The sequence below is a fragment of the Somniosus microcephalus genome, chromosome 1 (assembly GCF_052327205.1).
Source record: "Somniosus microcephalus isolate GS21.2 chromosome 1, FLI_Smic_1.0, whole genome shotgun sequence".
In the NCBI taxonomy this organism is placed as follows: domain Eukaryota; kingdom Metazoa; phylum Chordata; class Chondrichthyes; order Squaliformes; family Somniosidae; genus Somniosus; species Somniosus microcephalus.
The window spans coordinates 463,210,841-463,235,007 of record NC_140987.1 but is presented as its reverse complement, the minus strand read 5'-3'; the positions used below and the strand labels follow the sequence as shown (position 1 = coordinate 463,235,007).

The 24,167-nt window shown below is 45.4% G+C and overlaps 1 protein-coding gene across 4 annotated transcripts in view; it reads left to right on the top strand.

Annotated features, from left to right (window-relative positions):
- Nucleotides 1-24,167, top strand: part of phf6 (PHD finger protein 6) — a 109,040-nt gene that overhangs the window by 34,075 nt on the left and 50,798 nt on the right. The gene's annotated exons all lie outside the window — the stretch shown is intronic.

Here is a 24,167-nt window from a genome sequence, read left to right as displayed (position 1 = left end):
TTGTATCAGTTGGTTCCCCTCCAGACTTTGTTTAGTAAACACCTATGAAACCAACTCCTGTCTTCAGTGTCTCTATCAACACACAGACACAACACTATCACTGCTCTCCGCCAGTACCTGGCACCCCAGCCAACAAATGACGAGGCTCAGGCGCTCAGATTAGGCTGTGCCCACAAGAACTGTCGTGCTGCTCACATACAGAGTCATTTTTATTCATTCGTGGGATTTATGATCTTACAGAATGGCGGAGCAGGCTCGAGGGGCCGTATGGCCTACTCCTGCTCCTATTTCTTATGTGGGCGTTTATTGTCCATCCCTTGAGTAGGTGGTGGTGAGCCGCCTTCACGAACCGCTGCAGTCCGTGTGGTGAAGGTACTCCCACAATGCTGTTAGGGAGGGAGTTCCAGGATTTTGACCCAGCGACGAAGGAACGACGATATATTTCCAAGTCAGGATGGTGTGTGACTTGGAGGGGAACTTTCAGGTGGTGGTGCTCCCATGCGCCTGCTGCCCTTGTCCTTCTAGGTGGAAGAGGTCGCGGGTTTGGGAGGTGCTGCTGAAGAAGCCTTGGCGAGTTGCTGCAGTGCATCTTGTAGATGGTACACACTGCAGCCACGGTGTGCCGGTGGTAGAGGGAGTGAATGTTTAAGGTGGTGGATGGGGTGGTAATCAAGCAGGCTGCTTTGTCCCGGATGGTGTTTAGCTTCTTGAGTGTTGGAGCTGCACTCATCGAGGCAAGTGGAGAGTATTCCATTACACCTGGACTGGAAAATTGTAAATGTTACACCCTTGTTCAAAAAAGGGTGTAAGGATAAACCCAGCAACTACAGGCCAGTCAGCTTCACTTCGGTGGTGGGGAAGCTTTTAGAATCTGGGATAAAAATTAACAGTCACTTGGACAAGTATGGATTAACTAAGGGAAACCAGCACGGATTTGTTAATTTGATTGAATTTTTTGATGTGGTGTACATGGATTTCCAAAAGACGTTTGATAAACTGCCACATAATAAGGCTTGCCAGCAAAGTTGAAGCCCATGGAATAAGGGACAGTGGCAGCATTGATACGAAAATGGCTAAGTGCAGGAAACAGAGAGTAGTGGTAAATAGTTGTTTTTTGGACTGGAGGGAGGTATACAGTGGTGTTCCCCAGGGGTTGGTACTAGGACCACTGCTTTTCTTGATATGTATTACTGACTTGGTCTTGAGTGTACAGACAGGGCTCAGTTTCAACATTTGGGGATGACACAAAACTTGGTAGTATAATGAAAAGTGAGGAGGAGAGTGATAGACTTCAAGAGGACATCGACAGGCTGGTGGAATGGGCGGACATGTGGCAGATGAAGTTTAACGCAGAAAAGTGCAAAGTGATACATTTTGGTAGGAAGAACGAGGAGAGACTATATAAAGTAAAGGGTACAATTCTAAAGTGGGTGCAGGAACAGAGACACCCAGGAGTATATGTGCACAAATTGTTGAAGGTGGCAGGGCAGGTTGAGAAAGTGGTTAAAAAAGCATACAGGATCCTTAGCTTTATAAATAGAGGCATAGAGTACAAAAGTAAGGAAATTATGATGAACCTTTATAAAATACTAGTTCGGCCTAAACTGGAGTATTGTGTCCAATTCTGGGCACCGCTCTTTAGGAAGGATGTGAAGGCCTTAGAGAGGGTGCAGAAAAGATTTACAAGAATGGTTCCAGGAATGAGGGACTTCAGTTATGTGGATAGACTGGAGAAGCTGGGGTTGTTCTCCTTAGAGCAGAGAAGGTTGAGAGGAGATTTGATAGAGGTGTTCAAAATCATGAGGGGCCTAGACAGAGTAGATAGAGAGAAACTGTTCCCATTGGCGGAAGGGTCGAGAACCAGAGGACACGGATTTAAGGTGATTGGCAGAAGAACCAAAGGCGACATGAAGAAAAACCTTTTTTACGCAGCAAGTGGTTAGGATCTGGAATGCACTGCCTGAAAGGGTGGTGGAGGCAGATTCAATCATGGCTTTCAAAAGGGAATTGGATGAGTACCTGAAGGAAAGAAATTTGCAGGACTACAGGGAAAGGGCGGGGGAGTGGGACTAGCTTAAGTGCTCTTGCAGAGAGCTGGCATGGACTCAACAGGCCGAATGGCCTCCTACTGTGCTGTAACGATTCTATGATTCTACCCCAGACTTATGCCTTGTAGATGGTGAAAGGCTTTGGGGAATCACGAAGTGAGTTACTCACTGCAGAATACCCAGCCTCTGACCTGCTCTTGTAGTCACAGTATTTGTGTGGCTGGTCCAGTTAAGTTTCTAGTTAATGGTGACCCCCAGGATGTTGATGGTGGGGGATTCGGCGATGGTAATGCCGTTGAATGTCATGGGGTGGTGGTTAGACTCTCGCTTGTTGGAGATGGTCATTGCCTGACACTGAGTGGTGGAAATGTTACTTGCCACTTATCAGCCCAAGCCTGAATGTTGTCCAGGTCTTGCTGCATGCGGGCACGGACTGCTTCATTATCTGAGGAGTTGCAAATGGAACTGAACACTGCAATCATCAGCGAACATCCCCACTTCTGACCTTATGACAGAGGGAAGGTCATTGATGAAGCAGCTGAAGATGGTTGGGCCTAGGACACTGCCCTGAGGAACTCCTGCAGCGATGTCCTGGGGCTGTGATGATTGACCTTCAACCACTACAACCATCTTCCTTTGTGCTAGGTATGACTCCAGTCGTTGAAGAGTTTTCCCCCTGATTCCCATTGACTTCAGTTTTACTAGGGCTCCTTGATGCCACACTCGGTCAAATGCTGCCTTGATGTCAAGGGCAGTCACGCTCACCTCACCTCTGGAATTCAGCTCCTTTGTCCATGTTTGGACCAAGGCTTTAATGAGGTCGGGAGCCAAGTGGTCTTAGCGGAACCCAAACTGGGCATCAGTGAGCAGGTTATTGGTGAGTAAGTGCTGCTTGATAGCACTGTCGATGACACCATCCATCACTTTGCTGATGATTGAAAGTAGGTTGACAGGGCAGGATAACCTGACCACTTTACAGAGCGAAGGACAAAAACTGACACCGAGCAAGAGTGACGGAGAACCAGCATGGGGGAGGGTGGCGTGAAAGCACACGAGAAGGGTTTTTTCAACAACTTTTAGGAGGTGAGGTCTGTAGAGAGGCAATCCAGGGGGCAGGGGTGTAGCAAGTTACCCAGATAGGAATTTGCAAATGTTTAAAATATTTTACACAATTTCCTCTTTCCTCTTATCGACGCCTAAAATGAGCCATCCCGTTCAGTTCAGAGGGCGGAGGTCACAGCACAGCATCACTAATACAATCGAGCTTAAAACCTCAATGTTGAACACCTGAAACAAGATGGCAGTCACACTAGAAATATTAACCCATTTATCTCTTTCACATCATGGCTGACTGCTCTGTGTACTTCCAGGATTTTCTATTTTTGTCTCACTTAATACATTCTGTGCTCCGGTAACTGCTGATATCCTAAGAGCATGATAAAATGGCATTACCAATTCCTCGCCAACGAAAGAATCCTGACCCGTTTTTGCAACGTGCTGTTCCTATTGTGAGAATACATGCAATGCCTTTCACTGTTGTGTGCTATTTTGGGGAGGGAATTAATGATACTCCCTACCTTGTAAAGATCACTTTCAGAACAGATTTAACATTTTTGATTCAGATAATTAGGTGTGGATTTTCTAATCCGTTAATTTCCACCTGCTTGCCTTCACTATTTGGATTAGTTGGAGTAATAGCGGCATCGGTGAGCTTGTGTCAAAGTACAGGGGCTGCCATGGGAATGAAGGTGTGACTGCAGGCCTGCCCACCTGCAATACGGCATCTCCCATCGCAAAGCTGCAGTCCAACTTTGCTTCGAATTTTTTTTTAAAACCTTGAATGTTGTTTCTATTTGCCGAGTTGTGGTAAATTTGCATTATTAATTATTTTGTTACTAAAACAATTTTGTGGTCGGTAAGAGTGCAGTAAAACTTCAGTTTTTAAATGCAATTGACTTGGATTGTCCAGTCGTCCATATTTACCCGATTAACTTCATTTTTATTGATTATGGAACATCTAGAACACTAGAATCGTGCTAACAACAGAAAATGCTGGAAAAACTCAGCAGGTCAGGCAACATCTGTGGAGAGAAATTTGAGTTGACGTTTCGGGTCAAAACCCTTCTTCTAAACTGATGGTGCCAAACTCAAATTTCTCTCCACGGATGTTGCCTGACCTGAGTTTTTCCAGCATTTTCTGTTGTTATTTTGGATTTCCAGCATCTGCAGTATTTTGCTATCGTGCTAGAATCGTGGTGTCAGTTTGGCTCAAGGTTGTGGTTCAAGCCCCACTCTAGGAATCGAGCACAAATTCTAGGCTGACGCTCCAGTGCAGTACTGATGGAGTGCTGCACTGTCTGAGGTGCATGAGACAATAAAGTGAGGCCTCGCAGCAGTATTTGAAGAGCAGGGGGTTTCTCCTGGTGTCCTGGCCAGCATTTATTCCTTAGTCATGCCACCAGATTAACTGGTCATTCATCTCATAGAATTTACACCACAGAAACAGGCAATTCGGCCCAACTGAGCCGTGCCGGTGTTTCTGCTCCACACCAGCCTCCTCTCACCCCTCTTCATCTCACCCCATCAACATATCCTTCTATTCCTTTCTCAAGTTTATCTAGCTTCCTCTTAAATGCATCTACACTATTTGCCTCAACCACTCCCTGTGGTAGCAAGATCCACATTCTCACCACTCTGGGTAAAGAAGTTTCTTCTGAATTCTCTATTGGATTTATTTATGACCCCTAATTCAGGATTCCCCAGAAGAGGAATCAGTTTCTCTCTGTCTCAATGCTCTTTGTGTGATCTTGCTGTGTGCTAATTGGTTATCCTCTTTGCCTATATAATAGTGACTTTACTCCAAACGCAATTAATTGGCTGTGAAGTGCTTTGTGACATTGTGAGGTGCAATAGAATGCAAGCTCTTTCTTGCAGAGTGCTGCAGTGAATAAGGTGGTCATTCCTTGCAGAGTGCTGCAGTGAATAAGGTGGTCATTTCTTGCAGAGTGTCTGTGTGTTGATAGAGACACTGAAGACAGGAGTTGGTTTGATAGGTGTTTACTAAACAAAGTCTGGAGGGGAACTAACTGTTACAACACAATACTCAGGCTTATATAGCCCGAGTGGCCATTACCGGCATTACAGTACACATGGGGCTCTTAAAGGCACATACACTACAATTCCTCCCCTTTTAGCTAACCAGTACATAATATTTTAAGTAATTATTAATTACATGTTACAAGAAAAATCTATACATTGCTGCAGTTAATTAATTATAAGTCAGTCTCTCTGGAGGCTTCCTGACTCGGTCCAGATAACGCCTCGGCGGTGTAGTAGTTTCTGGTGGTGTAGTAGCTTCTTTTGGCAAGGCTGATTCGGCTTGAATGCCAGTGTCGGGTTCATCAGGTTCCAGTATCACCGGATCGGAGGTAGATATAGGTATCTCTACTTCATCGTTAGGCGTATAGAGTTGTGTTGTAGGTTGTCCCTTTTCGGATGACTCTATGATTTGGTCAGCATGACGCCTTATTATGCTTTCTCCGATGTCCACGGTATACATCAGCGGTCCTAGTCGTGTGCAGATAGTTCCAGGCTGCCATTTCTCAGTACGGTAGTCCCGGGCCAAAACTTGTTGACCTATCTGGAAGGTTCTAGTTGGCCTTTCATTCATGCCTTGAAATTGCCGGTTCTCCACGTCCCTTCTGATGTTGGGCTTGATCAAATCCAGCCGGCATCTTAGGCTTCTATTGAAGAACATCATGGCGGGAGTTTGGTTTGTAACCATATGTGTTGCATTCCTGTATGCAAACAAGAAGTTATCCACCTTGTGCTGAAGTTTTATGTCTTCATTACCCATGGCCTTTATGGCCTTCTTGAAGGTCTGGACAAACCTTTCAGCCAATCCATTGGTGGCGGGATGGTATGGGGCGGACGTGTAGTGCTTAACCCCATTGTTTTTTAAGAACTTCCTGAATTCTTCGGACACAAATTGCGGTCCATTATCAGAACAGATCTGTTCCGGCAGCCCATTCCTGGCAAACATGGTCCTTAATACTGTGACGGTTTTTTCCGTGGTGGTGGAGGACATCTTGATTACCTCCGGCCACTTGGAGTGTGCATCAACCGCGATTAAGAACATTGAGTCCATAAATGGACCAGCAAAGTCGATGTGTACCCTTTGCCAGGGAGATGAGGGCCACTCCCATGGATGTAGAGGGGCTTGGGGTGGAGCGTTTTGGACCTTCTGGCATCCTAGGCAGCTCTTGGTCATTTCTTCGATGTCTCCATCGATACCTGGCCACCATACAAACGCCCTGGCGAGGTTCTTCATTTTCACTCCACCCAGATGCCCCTCGTGAAGCTCCTTTAGCACTTTATCCTGGAGTTTGGGTGGAATCACCACTCTGGATCCACACATCAAGGTTCCTCGGCACACTGACAGCTGTTCCCCTCTTTGCGAGAATGCTGGCAACAGTGGTTCGCCATGTGCTGGCCATCCCTTCACTGTTAAATCGTAGACTCGTGAGAGAGTCGGGTCATTTCTCGTTTCCTTTTCAATGGCAGAATTTGTTACTGGTAGACATTCCACTATGGTTGAGTGGAACATCTCCACTGGGTCTACTGTAGGTGCCTCTTCTACCGTTGGCAACGGCAGGCGTGATAAACCGTCAGCATTCCCATGCTGTTTTGATCCTTTGTATTCTATGTTGTATTGGTGTGCCCCTAGAAAAAGGGACCACCTCTGTAGCCTTTGCGCTGTCATAATGGGAACACCCTTTTTAGGGTTGAATATGGAGATGAGGGGTTGATGGTCAGTCAACAAGGTAAATTTTTGTCCGTGTAGGTAATGGTTGAATTTCTTCACTCCCCATACCAGGCTGAGTGCTTCCCTGTCAATTTGGGCATAGTTACGCTCAGCTGAGTTCAATGAGCGTGACGCAAAAGCTATCGGCCGTTCCGAGCCATCAGGGAATTTATGCGATAATACTGCTCCTACGCCGTAAGGGGATGCATCACACGCCAGTCTGATTGGCAGTGATGGGTTGTAATGAGCCAAAACTTCTTTGGACGTGATTAAGTCTTTGCATTTATGGAAGGCACGTTTACAGTCTTCGCTCCATTTCCAAATTACTCCTGTTTGTAGCAGTTCATTAAGAGGGTGTAGAAGAGTTGATAAGTTCGGTAAAAATTTATGATAGTAATTTATTAATCCCAGGAACGACCTTAACTGTGAAACATTTTCAGGTGCTGGGGCTTTTATGACCGCTTCAATTTTTTCAGGTGACTTATGCAACCCTTCCTTATTAATTATGTGGCCACAATATGATATTTGATTTTGGAAAAATTCGCACTTGGGGCGATTTGCTCGTAGGCCCCGTTCTCTCAGCCTAGTGAGCACCTGCTCCAAATTGGCAAGGTGCTCGTTGTCGTTTTCTCCTGTTACAAGGATGTCGTCTAGGTAGCATTGAGTCCCCGGAATCCCTTGCAGGACTTGCTCCATAGCTCTTTGCCAGATAGCTGGAGCGGATGCTACTCTGAAAACCAGTCGATTGTACTGGTACAGACCTTTGTGTGTATTTATCGTGAGATATTTTTTAGAGGCCTCTTCAACCTCCATCTGTAGATATGCCTGTGCCAAGTCAATTTTGGTGAAACGTTTCCCTCCGGATAGTGAGGCGAAAATATCTTCTATCCTCGGAAGAGGATACTGTACCGTGTGAAGGACCGGGTTTACAGTCACCTTGAAGTCTCCACGGATGCGAATTTTTCTCTCTTCTTCAGATTTATTATTCTTCAATGCTTTCTTCATGACTGGGACGATGGGTGTTGCCCACTCGCTCCAATCTATTTTAAATAATACGCCTGTCTTTTCCAAATTCTCCAGCTCTGCCTCGACTGCTGGACGAATTGCGTATGGCACCGGTCTTGCCTTAAAAAACTTGGGAATTGCTGCATCTTCCACTTTTATTGAGGCGGTGATGCCTTTCAAGGTTCCTAGTTCCTGTTGAAACACTTCCTTGGCGTTGGCCAAGATGTATTTTAATCGTTCAGGTATGATGTCATAATCATTTTTTTCCTTACTGGTCACCGTCAGTGCCTGAATGGAGTGCCAGTCTAAACGTATTTTCCTGATCCATTCACGTCCCAACAGCGGTGGACCACCATCTTGTAGAACGTATAACTACAACTTCTGTATTTCCTTGCCGTTGTATACAACAGGCACCCTTATTTTTCCTTTGGGGTATACTTTCTGCCCCGTATATGTTTTCAAGATAATGGATGTGTCTTTTAAAGGTATATGCGGAAATAGCCGCTCGTAATCCCGTCGATTTATGACGGTCAGAGCTGATCCTGTATCTAGCTCCATTTTAATTGGGGACCCTGCTATTGTGAGGGTAACCCAAATGGTCTGGTAATCTTCTTTGGCAATTACATTATGTAATTTGAGAGAGCTTAGTCTCTTGTTCCCGGAGTCGCTATTGCTCTTCTGGTCTTCGGAGCGACTGTCCGTCATCATTTGTACCTTTCTGTGCTTTTCCTTATTGATTTTTTTCCTGTTAGTGGATTTTTTGTTTCCAGATCGGCATACACGTGTAATGTGTCCCATCTTTCCGCATTGCCTGCATGCTTTGTCCTTGAACCAGCAGTCCCTCTGGTCATGGGTGGATGTGCCGCAGCGATAACATCTCTCGAAACCCCGTGTCATTTCATGGGTGCCAAAGTCCTGTGGCATTGGCTGTATCTCTGCAGCTCCTCTTGCACTGAAAGCCTTGTCCAGTGTTAAATCTTTCTCAGAAAATAGCCTTTTTTGTGTTCCTACACTTAGGAGACCGCAGCCGAATTTGTCTCGTAGAGAATCTGCCCGTCCTGCCTCGAATTAGCAGTGTAGGGTATCAACAATCTCCTTAAAATTCTTGTCCATCGGTTCGGCTGGAGTGATTAAGTTTCGTAACAGCTTGTATGTCTTTGCGCCCATTAGATTTAGAAGTACTGAAGCTTTTTTTTAATCTTCTATTCCATTTGCGGTGCAATATACCTCCACTCTTTCCACATATGTTTTCCACATATGTGGTCCAATCCTCTATCTCGTTATCAAAAGCATCAATATTGCCAGAATTAGGCATCTTAGAAAAGATATGGCGCTTCCCGCGCTTTTCTTTCTTTTCTGCAGAAAAGATATGGCGCTTTCCCGCCGCTGCTGCCGATGACAACGCTGTTTCCCGCGATTTCCGTTCTTTTTTATTTATTTATTTACAGTTGGAGACTCGTTCCCGCCGGACTCTCTCTCTAGGTCTGAACGCCGACCTGCTTGCAGCCGCGGCCGTCTCCCGAGTGCTCCCTCCCCGTCTGTTACTGCTTGCCTCCGCTTTCGCTGCTTGGCCCAGCTGTAGAGCCAGCCGCTGGAGCCCCAGCCTGACGCCCAGGAAGGATTACCGCAGTACCTGCCACCAGCTGGTGAAGCAACAGCTTCTTTCACTTCTTGATTCTTCTGGACGCCAGAGGAATCGATGTCCTTGAGGTGCTGCCGAATTGTAGGTAAGTCCGTTTCCACTTCGTCGCCACTGTTGTGTCTGTGTGTTGATAGAGACACTGAAGACAGGAGTTGGTTTGATAGGTGTTTACTAAACAAAGTCTGGAGGGGAACTAACGGATACAACACAATACTCAAGCTTATATAGCCCGAGTGGCCATTACCGGCATTACAGTACACATGGGGCTCTTAAAGGCACATACACTACAATTTCTTGCAGAGTGCTGCAGTGAATAAGGTGGTCATTCCTTGCAGAGTGCTGCAGTGAAGGTGGTCATTTCTTGCAGAGTGCTGCAGTGAATAAGGAGGTCATTCCTTGCAGAGTGCTGCAGTGAAGGTGGTCATTTCTTGCAGAGTGCTGCGGTGAAGGTGGTCATTCCTTGCAGAATGCTGCAGTGAATAAGGTGGTCATTCCTTGCAGAGTGCTGCAGTGAATAAGGAGGTCATTCCTTGCAGAGTGCTGCAGTGCACAAGGAGGTCATTCCTTGCAGAATGCTGCAGTGAATAAGGTGGTCATTCCTTGCAGAGTGCTGCAGTGAATAAGGAGGTCATTCCTTGCAGAGTGCTGCAGTGCATAAGGAGGTCATTCCTTGCAGAGTGCTGCAGTGAAGGTGGTCATTCCTTGCAGAGTGCTGCAGTGCAGAAATCCATGCAAGAGGCTCAGCAATAAAATGTTAAAATTGTAGCAGTTAAGTCAAACCTACAACTGAACATAAAATACAAACATGGTAAAACTGTAATATTGCACGATATTTTGTGGACTTACGGGCAAATTTCTACTTGTGGCTTAACCTACGTTACTTATTGACTGACGCATAGACTATCCTGTACTCACATTTGTACTATATGTGCTGTTGTATTGTGGCCCATCAACAGTGCCCTTGGTCTTTTCCCCACACTCTTAAAATTCTTTCTCAAAGTTTTATTCACTTCCCTGTTCAAGCTATTCCACAAGTTTCTTCCACCACTCTTTCTGATAAGCCATTCCATGTCTTAACAACCCTTTATGTAAAAAAAAATCTCCTTTGTTTTGTCATGAATTTAAATTTAAGCTCTACAAAAACAAATACTGGAAATACACAACAGGTGTATCCCCTTCATGGAAATAATTTATTCCATTTACCTTATCTAAACACTCATTTTGAACACCATCATCAAATCTCCTATTCACCTTTGTTTCCCAAGAAAAGACCCAGTTTCTCTAATCTGTCTCACAACTGAAGCATTTAATTCATAGAATCGTATAGCACAGAGGGAGGCCATTCGGCCCATTGTGCCTGTGCCAGCTCTGTGAAAGAGCTCTCCAATTAGTCCCACTCCCCTGTTCTTTCCCCAGAGCCCTGCAAATGTTTCCTTTTCAAGTATTTCTCCAATTTTTTGAAAATTACTATTGAATCTGGTATTGGCGCCCTCTCAGGCAGTGCATTCCAGATCGATGGTGGTTCTCCATTTCTCTGCAAAATCTTTAGCACTCGTTACGTGATATCCCTTACCCTGGCATCTGGGAAGTGACGTGCTATTTGTAGCTCTCGATTGCAGCTATAAAAGAGCGTGTCCTATTCTCCTTACTGTGAAATCCCTTGTTACTATAATGTTTCTGCACATCACTGCGCCCCTCCAGGAAATCTATCGCCCATTGATTTTGGTGGTTGCCCTCCTATAAGTTGTCGCCACAGGTATTTGCTATTGATTCTCTGTCAGCTCAGCGCTCTGAGGGGATTCCCTGCACTGTGTCTTGCCTCCTCTTGCCCCAATGGATGGTCACTTACTTTCCTTCCTCACTAACTCTGTCCACAGGTTACTGTGCATTCCAGGAGCCCTTCAGCCTCCTATATGTGTTGGAGTGTCCCTGACTCCTCAAGCTATGAAACCTTGATGTCTAGGGTAAGCAGTCAGATGTGGTCATCCCAGACCCTCCACATCATGCACATGCTACATGTCAGAATTCCCTCCCTAACCCCTCTGCCTCTCCACTCCCCTCTCTTCCTTTAAGGCCCTCTTTAAAACACATGTCTTTGACCAAGCTTTTGGTAACTCCTTCTGATATCTGCTCCTTTGTCTTGAGAGTTATTTTTGTCTGATTACGCGTCTATGAAGCTCCATAGGTCGTTTTTCTATGTTAAAGGCGCTATTTAAACGTTTAATGAAATCCAATACCCCTAACTTGGTGGCTTAACCCCTCAGAGTGTAACTTTTAAAACCAAATTAATCTCTGGGCTGAACTGCTGCTGAGGCTAAATTCCACACATTCTGCTGCTGTCTCGCTGCTCAAACAAATGTGTGGGAGAGGAAGAGTCACAGAAAAAGAATGTGTCTTTGCAGTGGCCACCCACTGAACTAGAGTGTTTACAAAATGATCTGGTTGAGTCAGCTCAGACCGAGATGATTTACATTGAATGTGAAGCTAATGTTGAAACGGATTTTTTTGGTCCTCAATCTGGTTCAGTACAAACACTGAGTCGAATACTGGTTTAGTTCAACAGTTGTTTTATTCTGTTGTCCCGGGAGACTTACTCTGATACAGCACCGTTCTGACTCCAGCAGAGTCTCGACAGGTTCCACCAGAGCAAGCAATCTTTCATACAGTGGGTCACATTATTATACTTTACTTTTGAAAAGACATTAACACATCGTACATTCTACACCAATCCCGAGCGAGGCACGTACACAGTTTAAAGTGATGTCCTGGCCTGGCAGTTTGAAATAAAGAAGTCACAGTTCACTGAATGGTTTATAATATAGAAAATATGCAGGTAATGGTTTCACGATCACCTAATCATTATGGTAATGCATGGTAATGTGTTTTCGGATCGCCTATTGTCAGTATACCCTTTGCACTCCACCCTACATTGTTCCACCAGCAAGGTGTGACATCGTGGGTGCCAGCCATATTAGCATTTTACTTCTTGCTGCCTTCAGTTTCTTGAATTAACATGATCATCTCTCACAATATGCAAGTGACTCAGCGATGTCGACATTGCACCACCATTTTAGGCTAACAGGGTCCTCCATTTTAGGTTGGCAGGGTCCTTGGCCATGCGGAGCGAGTTGTTACCTTATTTTTGCATTCTATATTCTCATTCCCCCCTTTTATCATTCCATGATAACCATCTAAGGTACCCTGTGATTCTGGGCTTCATCCTACTGGTTCATCTCTACTTTATTGAGTCTATTATACTCCTCCTCCATTAATTCCTTCTCAACTTGCTCCTTTACCATCTCACTCGCTTCACCCTCTATATTTAGTAATTCAATTTCTTCTTCTGATGATTTCCTTTTTTAATAGTCCATTACAGAAGTCCCATTTAGTCACGTTCCAGGATCCGAAAGCTTTAAGATTCTTGTCTTTGCACTGGAGAATATCTCTTCGGCACATTTCTTCAGTCGATTGAACGCCCCGCCCGCGAGCAGGATAACGCTCAGAAGCAGTAATAAGGTCCTCATCTTGATCCTCCGTGATCAATCAATGCGACTTATTAGTTATTAATCTGGAAAACAAACTGCTTACACAAGATCCAAAGTTAAAAACTTAAAGCTAAAATTTTAAAAATTAAAAATTAGAAATCGTATAATAAGTATAATAAAAGTAGGATTTTGGCAGGCCAAAACAATCCAAACACAACACCAGACCTCGTAAAACTGCAGTCACCTTTATCAAGGCCGAGCGTGAGTTCTGTAGTCTCTTATCAATTAAAATAAAATTAATGATTGTTCGTAAAATCTACTCTATACTGTACTGAAATCTACTGATTATCTCCCCCCCTTTTGATTGGTTTCTCCAATCAATTTACAATGGTGGAAGTGCACCCATGCGCTTCTTCCCTCGACCTTAGCTGCAGTCGGGGTTGTTAGTAAGACCTGATATGGACCTTCCCACCTTGGATCTAGACTTTTACGAGTCCAGTTCTTAACCATCACATACGAACCTGGTTCAATTTTTAGAGAACCAGATAAGTCAGGAAGTTCACCATATGCAGCACGGACTTGTGAATGCAGCCCACGTAAAACCTTAGTAAGAGCCAAGACATAGGTCGTAATTTCTTCAGTCATATGGTGAAAATGCACCGTTGTAGCAGCATTTTGGTTCCAGGGAGTCTTGAGTGGTTTACCATAGATAATCTCAGCAGGGGTAAGTCGTGCTTTACCCGCGGGTGTGGTGCGGATCTGAAAGAGAGCCACAGGAAGCAATTTCAACCAGGTTAAGCCGGTTTCGGCTACCAGTTTAGCAAGTTTGTTCTTCAGAGTCTGATTGGTTCTTTCGACAAGTCCTGCAGCCTGTGGTCGATAAGCACAATGCAATTGCTGATGAATGTTCAACTGGCTACAAAGTTCCTTGTTCACTTTGGCAGTGAAGTGAGGACCGTTGTCAGAACTTAACCGAGTTGGAATACCATACCGAGGTATGATCTCTCTCAGCAATACCTTAACAACAGTAGAGGCTTTATTGTCTGTGGTTGGATATGCCTCGATCCATTTACTAAATACATCTACAATGACAAGTACGTATTTGTAACACTGACATCTTTCCAACTCAATGTAGTCCATTTGCAGGGTCTCAAAGGGACCCTCCGGTAAAGGGGTTTTTCCCCATTCGCAAGACACTCCCTTTCCAGGGTTGTGTTGTTGACAAGTCAGGCATCGATCGCTAATGTTCTGTGCTATTGCTTGAAGCCTTGGATGCCACCAAGTACTTAGAAGCACATCACTCACTGCCCTGGCACCACAATGAGTTGCAAAGTGTACACATTCAATAACCCAAAGAGCTAACTCATCAGACATGCAAGTCTGTTCCGCGGGAGTAGTCCAGAGTTTTGATAAAGGGTTATATACACATCCCGATTCTCTCCATAAATGCTTATCACTATCAGGAGCGTCCTCCTGCAACTTAATCACCTCTTGGATGGTTGGCATTAGTTTTTCCGAGGTAGACTGATTCTTTTTGGAATTTTTAGTCTGCCTCATAATTCGGGGCACAATCATTTGGTGACTCCTAGAAGCAATTTTGGCTGCCTCATCAGCGCGGCGGTTTCCTATATCTACTGGGTTTTGGCCAGTGGTATGGGCAGAGCATTTAATCACAGCTATCTGTTTGGGGAGTAAAAGGGCTTGCAGGAGGTCTGAAACTAACTGACGGTGTGAGATCGGACTGCCCGAGGAGGTTAGAAATCCTCTATTTTTCCACAATTGTCCAAAGTCGTGAACTACTCCAAAGGCATATCTAGAGTCTGTATATACATTGATTCGTAATCCTTCTCCCAAAGTACAAGCTCGTATGAGTGCAAACAGTTCGGCTTGCTGGGCAGAAAAAGGGGATTCAAAGGCTGCTGATTCTAAGGTGACACCTTCCTGATTTACAATTGCATAACCAGAAATTCGTTTTCCCATGTCATCAATTGAAGAACTGCCATCCGTATACATGGTAATACCGGGATCCGTAATAGGAGTGTCAAACAAATCAGGTCGGACTGAGGTATCATCCTTAATGAGGTGTAAGCAATCATGGCTTGGTTCATCACTCTCGGAAGGTGGGTTTGCAATGAAACTGGCAGGGTTGATAGTGCTACAGTGTTTAAATGTAAGCCTAGGATTGTTCAGTAAGTATATTTCATACTTATTTTGCCTGGCGGTAGTCAGGTGTTGGGTCTGCAATTGCCCCAGTAACGCAGTGACTGAGTGACAGCTATACACAGTAATATCCTGCTGAAGTGTCATGTTAGCGGCTGACTGTAGACTGTTGTAGACGGCTGTAAGGATCTGGGTGCAATAGGGATGTCCTAAAGCTACCGGATCCATTTTTGATGAATAATAAGCTACCGGTCGATGCTTATCTCCATGCTTCTGGGTCAGGACTGCTGTTGAGCAATCGTTCATTACTGTGCAGTATAACTGGAATGGTCTATCGTACAGGGGTCGTCCCAGGGCTGGTGCTTGGACCAGATCCTGTTTTAATTCCTCAAATGCCTGCTGTGCCTCTAGTTCCAGCTCAAACTCTCCCTCTTTAGCCGTGTAGGGAGTCAGATGTTTGGTTAATACTGCAATATTAGGTATCCACTGTCGACAATAATTAACCATTCCCAGCCACTGTCTGACTTGTTTGGCCGTTTTAGGGGCTGGTGTCTCGCATATTGGCTGTATTCTACTGGTTTCCAGACTGCGGTTCTCTGCTGATAACATAACTCCAAGAAATTTAACTGTCTTCTTAGCCACTAGTACTTTAGCTGGAGATACCACATATCCCAATTCTGAGAGATAGTTCAACAACTGAATAGTGTCCTCTCTGTTACTTAGCTCATCAGGGCTGGCAATGAGAAGGTCATCCACATACTGGATCAGATTAGAGCCACGATTTAATGTCAGTGTCTGTAATTGCTGTTGAAGGCACCGCGAAAACAGGGTGGGTGAATTCATAAAGCCCTGGGGTAATCGAGTCCACGTATACTGCTGGCCATTGTACGTGAAGGCAAAAAGGTATTGGCTAGTAGCGGCCAGTGGCAGGGAGAAAAAGGCATGCTGGAGGTCGACTACCGCAAAAACTTTAGCATCAGCAGGTATCGAGGCCAAGATGTGTGCTGGATTAGGTACCAGTGCATGAAGTGGCTGAACAATTGCATTTATTGTTCGTAAATCCTGCACTAGGCGATACTGGTCAGGCTTACCAGTTTTCGGAACAGCTAGGATGGGTGTATTACAACTGGATTGGCATGTTACCAAAATTCCCTGCTCCAACAATCCCTTAATGAGTCTATCTATACTCGGAATAGCTTGCTGCTTCAAAGGGTATTGTCGTACCGTTGGCAAGGTCACATTTTCCTTCACTGGGATCTCAATGGGTTGTATGCCGGTTAGACCTACATGCGTTGGGTCTTTGGCCCATACCTGGGGATTCACATACTCCAGTATATCTTTCCCTACATGACGGTGCACCACTGTCAGGCTAGGCTCAGGGTTTTGGTAAAATTGGACCATCAGACCTCCGGGTAACTGTTGCGGCTGGTGGCATTCAGGGTTTGCCTGATCGATTGCTCGTTTTACCATGGGCCCCAAATCTTTGGCGTGGAAAGACTGGTTAACTTCCCGCGTGATATGAGGGGCCACTGTCGAAGGCTGCTTCCACAAGTGTAAGGGGACCTGCACAAACTCTGCTTTTCCCTCAGGTCCAGTTACTACAGCCTTGAGGTAGATTGTCCATTCCGTACCTTCCTGATTTTTAAAATACTCCTCAAGGGTCCTATCCTTTCCACTTCGATCATATTGAATTAGATATATTTCTACGGGCAAAAGGGGTTAAGGGTTACGGAGAGAAGGCGGGGACGGGATACTGAATTAAAGGATCAGCCATGATCTCATCGAATGGCGGAGCAGGCACGAAGGGCCGAATGGCCTACTCCTGCTCCTATCTTCTATGTATCTATGTATATGCCAGTGTCACATGATAGGAGGATGCATTGAGGTCGAGTGACCACCATTGAGGTGTAGTCGAAACATAACATTGCCTTTTATTTGCCCAATGTCCGATTGCTATTCCTTCATCACCACAATCAAGTTTGAGTTGGAATGCACATAGTAAGTCTCTGGCCATTAAATTGCAGTCCAAGCCGGTAGTTATTACAAATTGGTGGGTCGCAGATTGATTTTTGTAGGTCACCTGAACTGGTTCTGACATAGCATACTTGGTCCTTTGACCTTGGAAGCCTGATAATTCCTGGGTCTTGTTGGATCGGGGAAGTTTAAGGTCCGATTGGACAGAGGACATGGCGGCTCCAGTGTCTACTAAAAAGGGGTACCATTGATCCTGGATTTGCAACATTAATAAGGGTTCTTGGGCCGACTGTGAACTGCTGGTCACTAGATTAGCTAGTCAATTCTGTGGGAATGGATTATTCTGGGAGAAATTGGTATATCCTCCCCTGCCTCTAGGTCCTCCTCCGTTTCTTCTCCATCCTCCCCTGCCTCTCCTAGGTGGGTCTCCAGAGGCTAAGGATGGGCAGTCTCTGACCCAATGTCCATCCTTTCCACAGTTATAACACTGCCCTTGTCTTTGACCTTGGTATCCCCGTCCTTGTCCTCTACCCCTTCCTCCACCTCCGTAATTCTGTTGTGGAGTGGCGTAGGGTTGGCCGTATGCAGTAGCATTGAAGCCGTTTGGATGAGGGTAATATCCATAATTCTGAGAGTCTACCCCTCCAGGGTTACAGTATTGAGGTTCCATCTGATACCCTGTCTTGTCTATCGTGTGTGGTTGAATTGGGACTTCCTTCACGACATATTCTGTTTTTACTGTCTTCTGGGGTTGGTTCTCCGAACCTTTACTCTCTTTCCAATGATACTTTACGGCTCTAGCCATTTGAGTTGGAGTATTTTCTGCCCAGTTCATATTATTGGTTTTAACGGCTGTCGCCACAGCAGCCGGGAGACAGTTCATCAGAATGGCGCAGAATTGGGGTGAATTGGCTCCTGCTTGGTAATTGGTGTCCCCTGACTGTCCCTGATAAACCTCACAGAATCTTTCCAAAAATTCCTCAGGTCCCTCATCTTTCTTTGGCTTAGTATCTAGGACATTAGATATATTGATAGGTTTTTGGAGTGTAGCATTGAGTGCTGCAAACATGCGTCGCTCCCTATCAGCTGTGAGGGCGTGGGCGGCCTCTAAAGCGGCATGATTAGGGTGAGTCAGGCGTTCCAAAAATCTAGTGTGTTCGGAAGGAGTTAAAACTTGTTGAATCAAAGCCCATAGATCTCGGGAGTCTGCATTGTACACCTGTATCGTGGTTCGAAGAAAGTCCACAAACCTAGCGGGCGCCTTTTTCCTGTCTGGCATACCGGTTAGGATAGCCATTATCTCATTAGGTTTCCAAGGGAAAAATACATCTATGGTGGGGTTGGCTGCGGCAGCCGCTGCATTCGGGTTTGGCATTGTTCTTACCGGCAGATTTCTGGGCGTTCGTTTTGGTTTAGTAAGGCTAATTTCGGGTTCTGAGTCGGAACTGTTTAAGGGTGAAAGGTTGTCTTCAGAATCAGTAAGGTCACTACATGAGTCAGTGTCATCTGCTTTTGCTGGTTTATGTTGTACTAATTGTCTGGGTCTACGTTTCTTCTTCTTCTGCCAATTCGGACTAGGGGTATTCCCCGGTTTCACGTCTTTCTTGGGATTTGTTGGATCTTTCGATCGGGTTCGACAAGCAACAGGGTCTATATAAACATCAGAAATCGGCGTGATTGGGGAGTGACTTGGGACAGTAAGGGAGGGTGTCGGTGGACTGGTAACGGACGTAATAGGGATCAAGCCAGTCTGATTTGTAAGAGGTAGGTCGGGATAAATGTTATTATATTGGGGTGGCTGAGGAGGTGGCGCGGTAGGAGTTCTAATTGTCCAATTGTTTAAGTCCTCATCTGTTCCGTCTCCCTCCGTCAACCTAAGGCCAACCATTGAACTACGTAGTTCATTTTTATCCTTTTTATCTGGCGCCATTTCAGATTTTGACCTTTTCTCATGTGCACATTCTTTCTTAAGTATTTCAATGGGTTTAGGATTCCCTCCTTCAGTTAGCTTTATTCCTAACTTAACAGCGTTCTCTTGCCAGCTGGCTAATAGGGAACTGTCTTTAATTTCTTGGCAGTACTGTCGCCAGAGTCCAATTAGTTTCTTAGTCTTACTTCCCATATTCTTTTTCCAAATCACTTCTTGAGCTTGTTTAACCGTTTCTAAGCTTTTGGGACCCCCTAGTGGCCATTGTTCGCTGCCTAACTTTTTATTTAAACCCCCTGAGAGTTGTCTCAATTGTTGGGCTTTGTCCGTATTGGTCACATAAGGTTTGTAAGGCACTGCCCTCGTCACTCGTTGTGTCTAGGTAATTACCCATGGTTCTCTTACACTAAGGGTTCTTTTTCAGGATTCGAGTTACTTTTTGCACGTGTCTTATATATTTCACGGATACCGGCACACAAAATGAAACGCAACACTACAATACTTACAATACTTAGACTTAACAAAAACACAGTACAACACTTAGACTTAACAAAAACACAGTGAGTCGTCTATAGTCAAATAGTAATTTTAGCCTCTGTCACCGCCTGGTACAGGTATTCTTAGCCTCTGTCACCACCTGGTACAGGTATTCTTAGCCTAATTATTCAAATCGTAAATTTAGCCTCTGTCACCGCCTGGTACAGGTATTCTTAGCCTCTGTCACCACCTGGTACAGGTATTCTTAGCCTAATTATTCTACTTATACGACCCTTATCTTGCACTCCCCGAGTACAAGTTGCTATAGCTCTAGAGTCCCCGACTCTCTCTTTTTACTTTCTTTCAAGTATTCCTTTTCTCTTTCTTTAAAATCACTTATCTACTTTTTAGTCCAATCGGAGCCTGAGCGGGCCAAGTGAAATACGAGGCCGGCGCTTTACCCGACTTGGATACTTATTTCCTAAGTTTACACAGTATTCGCCAGATTGACCCAGATCTCGTCGGGACACCACACAAGAATTAGCGAGTGGCAAAACTTTTATCGGACTTACGGATCAGAGGAAAACCGAAGTGGTAAATTTAAACATACTCACTCCGGGGGCCCATTTCCTCCTCTCACGTCCAAAACTAGTTCGGCTCTTAATTTCGCGAATTCTCGGTGATCGTCCGTTGAGATCCCACTTCTGACACCAAATGTTGAAACGGATTTTTTTGGTCCTCAATCTGGTTCAGTACAAACACTGAGTCGAATACTGGTTTAGTTCAACAGTTGTTTTATTCTGTTGTCCCGGGAGACTTACTCTGATACAGCACCGTTCTGACTCCAGCAGAGTCTCGACAGGTTCCACCAGAGCAAGCAATCTTTCATACAGTGGGTCACATTATTATACTTTACTTTTGAAAAGACATTAACACATCGTACATTCTACACCAATCCCGAGCGAGGCACGTACACAGTTTAAAGTGATGTCCTGGCCTGGCAGTTTGAAATAAAGAAGTCACAGTTCACTGAATGGTTTATAATATAGAAAATATGCAGGTAATGGTTTCACGATCACCTAATCATTATGGTAATGCATGGTAATGTGTTTTCGGATCGCCTATTGTCAGTATACCCTTTGCACTCCACCCTACATTGTTCCACCAGCAAGGTGTGACATCGTGGGTGCCAGCCATATTAGCATTTTACTTCTTGCTGCCTTCAGTTTCTTGAATTAACATGATCATCTCTCACAATATGCAAGTGACTCAGCGATGTCGACATTGCACCACCATTTTAGGCTAACAGGGTCCTCCATTTTAGGTTGGCAGGGTCCTTGGCCATGCGGAGCGAGTTGTTACCTTATTTTTGCATTCTATATTCTCACTAAGGTATAGATAAAAATCAACCTCTGAATACTAATACACTAAGTATTATTACTCTTTCAAAAATGCAATGAAATTGAACCTTTTAAACTTTGAAAATGGATGTTTGTCCCTGTTTGCAGCTAAAATGCATTTCTGGAATTTAATCTTGGATGACATAACTCTGAGACCGGTACTGATGGAAAAGACGAGACTATAGTTTCCTGTGTCACATTGCAAACCTTCATATATCCTGTCGGGGATGGAAATTGCAGGAAGTGCAAAAGGGTTCCAAAGTTCAAGAATTGCATCGAGGTGCCACTGTGGAAAAATGATTGGGGTGGGGAGAATGAAACCGCGAGTGGAGTGAAAGAGAACCACATCTAACAGTTCAGTAAATGCTGAATGCAGATGATATTTTTTAAATACAGGAAACTTTTTTTTTTTATCCGGGACCGGCGTGGTGCCGGTTGATCAAAAAGTCCGGATTACAGAGAGATATACTTACCAAGGTACGAGAGCCCCGTACACGGCCACCGGAGCCCCGGTTACACGGCACTTGTGCAGGAGTCCCGGTTACACGGCCACAGATCCAGGAGTCCCTGTTACACGGCCACGGGTGCCCCTGTTACACGGCACTTGTGCAGGAGTCCCGGTTACATGGCCACAGATCCAGGAGTCCCTGTTACACGGCACTTGTGCAGGAGTCCCGGTTACACGGCCACAGATCCAGGAGTCCGTTACACGGCCACAGGTGCCCCTGTTACACGGCACTTGTGCAGGAGTCCCGGTTACACGGCCACAGATCCAGGAGTCCCTGTTACACGGCCACAGGAGCCCCGGTTACACGGCACTTGTGCAGGAGTCCCGGTTACACGGCCACAGATCCAGGAGTCCCTGTTACACGGCCACAGGTGCCCCTGTTACACGGCACTTGTGCAGGAGTCCCGGTTACACGGCCACAGATCCAGGAGTCCCTGTTACACGGCCACAGGTGCCCCTGTTACGCGGCACTTGTGCAGGAGTCCCGGTTACATGGCCACAGATCCAGGAGTCCCTGTTACACGGCACTTGTGCAGGAGTCCCGGTTACACGGCCACAGATCCAGGAGTCCGTTACACGGCCACAGGTGCCCCTGTTACACGGCACTTGTGCAGGAGTCCCGGTTACACGGCCACAGATCCAGGAGTCCCTGTTACACGGCCACAGGTGCCCCTGTTACACGGCACTTGTGCAGGAGTCCCGGTTACATGGCCACAGATCCAGGAGTCCCTGTTACACGGCACTTGTGCAGGAGTCCCGGTTACACGGCCACAGATCCAGGAGTCCGTTACACGGCCACAGGTGCCCCTGTTACACGGCACTTGTGCAGGAGTCCCGGTTACACGGCCACAGATCCAGGAGTCCCTGTTACACGGCCACAGGTGCCCCTGTTACACGGCACTTGTGCAGGAGTCCCGGTTACATGGCCACAGATCCAGGGGTCCCTGTTACACGGCCACAGGTGCCCCGGTTACACGGCACTTGTGCAGGAGTCCCGGTTACACGGCCACAGATCCAGGAGTCCCTGTTGCACGGCCACAGGTGCAGGAACCCTGGTTACATGGCCACTAATATAAAGTAAAACTTACCTGAACCTACTCCTGAATTTTGCCGGTTAAGAGAGATTTCCAGATATTTCGGTGCCGGTAAAAAGAGAGTTTCCTGTAAAGCAATAATCTAGTGCTTCATCCTGTCCCCATGTAGTACAGGCTGTCCACATGTCCCAGCCGAGTGGATACACCTGTTTTTGCAGCATCTACTGCCCCACCTGTTAATTTGTGGGATTGATTTAATAAAAATTAGATGCATTTGCAAGATGCCATGCCTCCCCAAGTAATGTCGGAGGAAAAGAAAATCAATGGAGTATCACCAAATGCACCCTGTTTCTGTATGTATAGTGTCATATAGAGTTATACAGCACGGAAAGAGGCCCTTCGGCCCATCGTGTCCGCGCCGGCCACCAAGCCCTGTCTATTCTAATCCCATTTTCCAACTTTTGGTCCGTAGCCTTGTATGCTATGGCCTTTCAAGTGCTCATCTAAATGCTTCTTGAATGTTGTGAGGGTTCCTGCCTCTACCACCCTTTCAGGCAGTGAGTTCCAGATTCCAACCACCCTCTGGGTGAAAATGTTTTTCCTCAAATCCCCTCTAAACCTCCTGCCCCTTATCTTGAAACTATGCCCCCTGGTTATTGAAGCCTCTACTAAGGTGAAAAGTTCCTTTCTATCTACCCTATCTATGCCCCTCATAATTTTGTGCCCCTCATAATTTTGTACACCTCAATCAGGTCCCCCCTCAGCCTTCTCTGCTCTAAGGAAAACAACCCCAGCCTGTCCAGTCTCTTCATAGCTGAAGCGCTCCAGCCCAGGTAACATCCTGGTGAATCTCCTCTGCACCCTCCAATGCAATCACATCCTTCCTACTGCACCCTACTGACCAGAACTGCACACAGTATTCCAGCTGTGGCCTAACTAGCGTTTTGTACAGCTCCATCATAACCTCCCTGCTCTTATATAGAGGACTTGAAGCAGTGTAAGCAGAGCTCCTGTGCTGAACGCAGATATGATTACTGATTTCAGTCACTACATTGCCTGAGGTTTTCAGTGGTGTTGCATTCTGCTTCTGATTACATGTCTGACAACATTTTTAAAACCCGTGGTTCAAGGAGCTCTCCAATTGCTGCGCTGACTGATTTTGTTCTGAAACACTAATCTCAGAAGAGCATGTGCACTTCTGTGGTGTGACTTTACCATTTGCCTAGTTATTTTTATCTGTAGCTTGCTTAGTGGTATGCCACGATTGGTGCTCGTGCTGCCATATTTGGAAGCCTTTTGATGCTGTTGACTTTGCTGATCAGATTGAAATTGCCTTTAGGATGTTTAATCATTCGAAGCAGAAGTTTCTAACTTCAATCCTGGTTCAGTTTTAAATTAATTGCAGGTGTGCACAAGAATGTTTTCATTATCTGTAGCTGTATGATATCTGCGGGGAGAGCCAATCGAATGTTAATCTTATCTAAATATTAATTGTCATTTCCTGTTATGTACAAGATTATAGTGATCATGGTAACATAATTATAATGGACTAGATACCTCAAGAAAAATTTTAATTACATACACTTTAAACAAATAATTCAGCATTTCCACATAGAACTTCAAATTGCTTGGATTTTGTTAAATGCATTCGATATGTAAAAAAAATTGTGTGAACTGGACATCGTTATAAGATTCATTGCAAG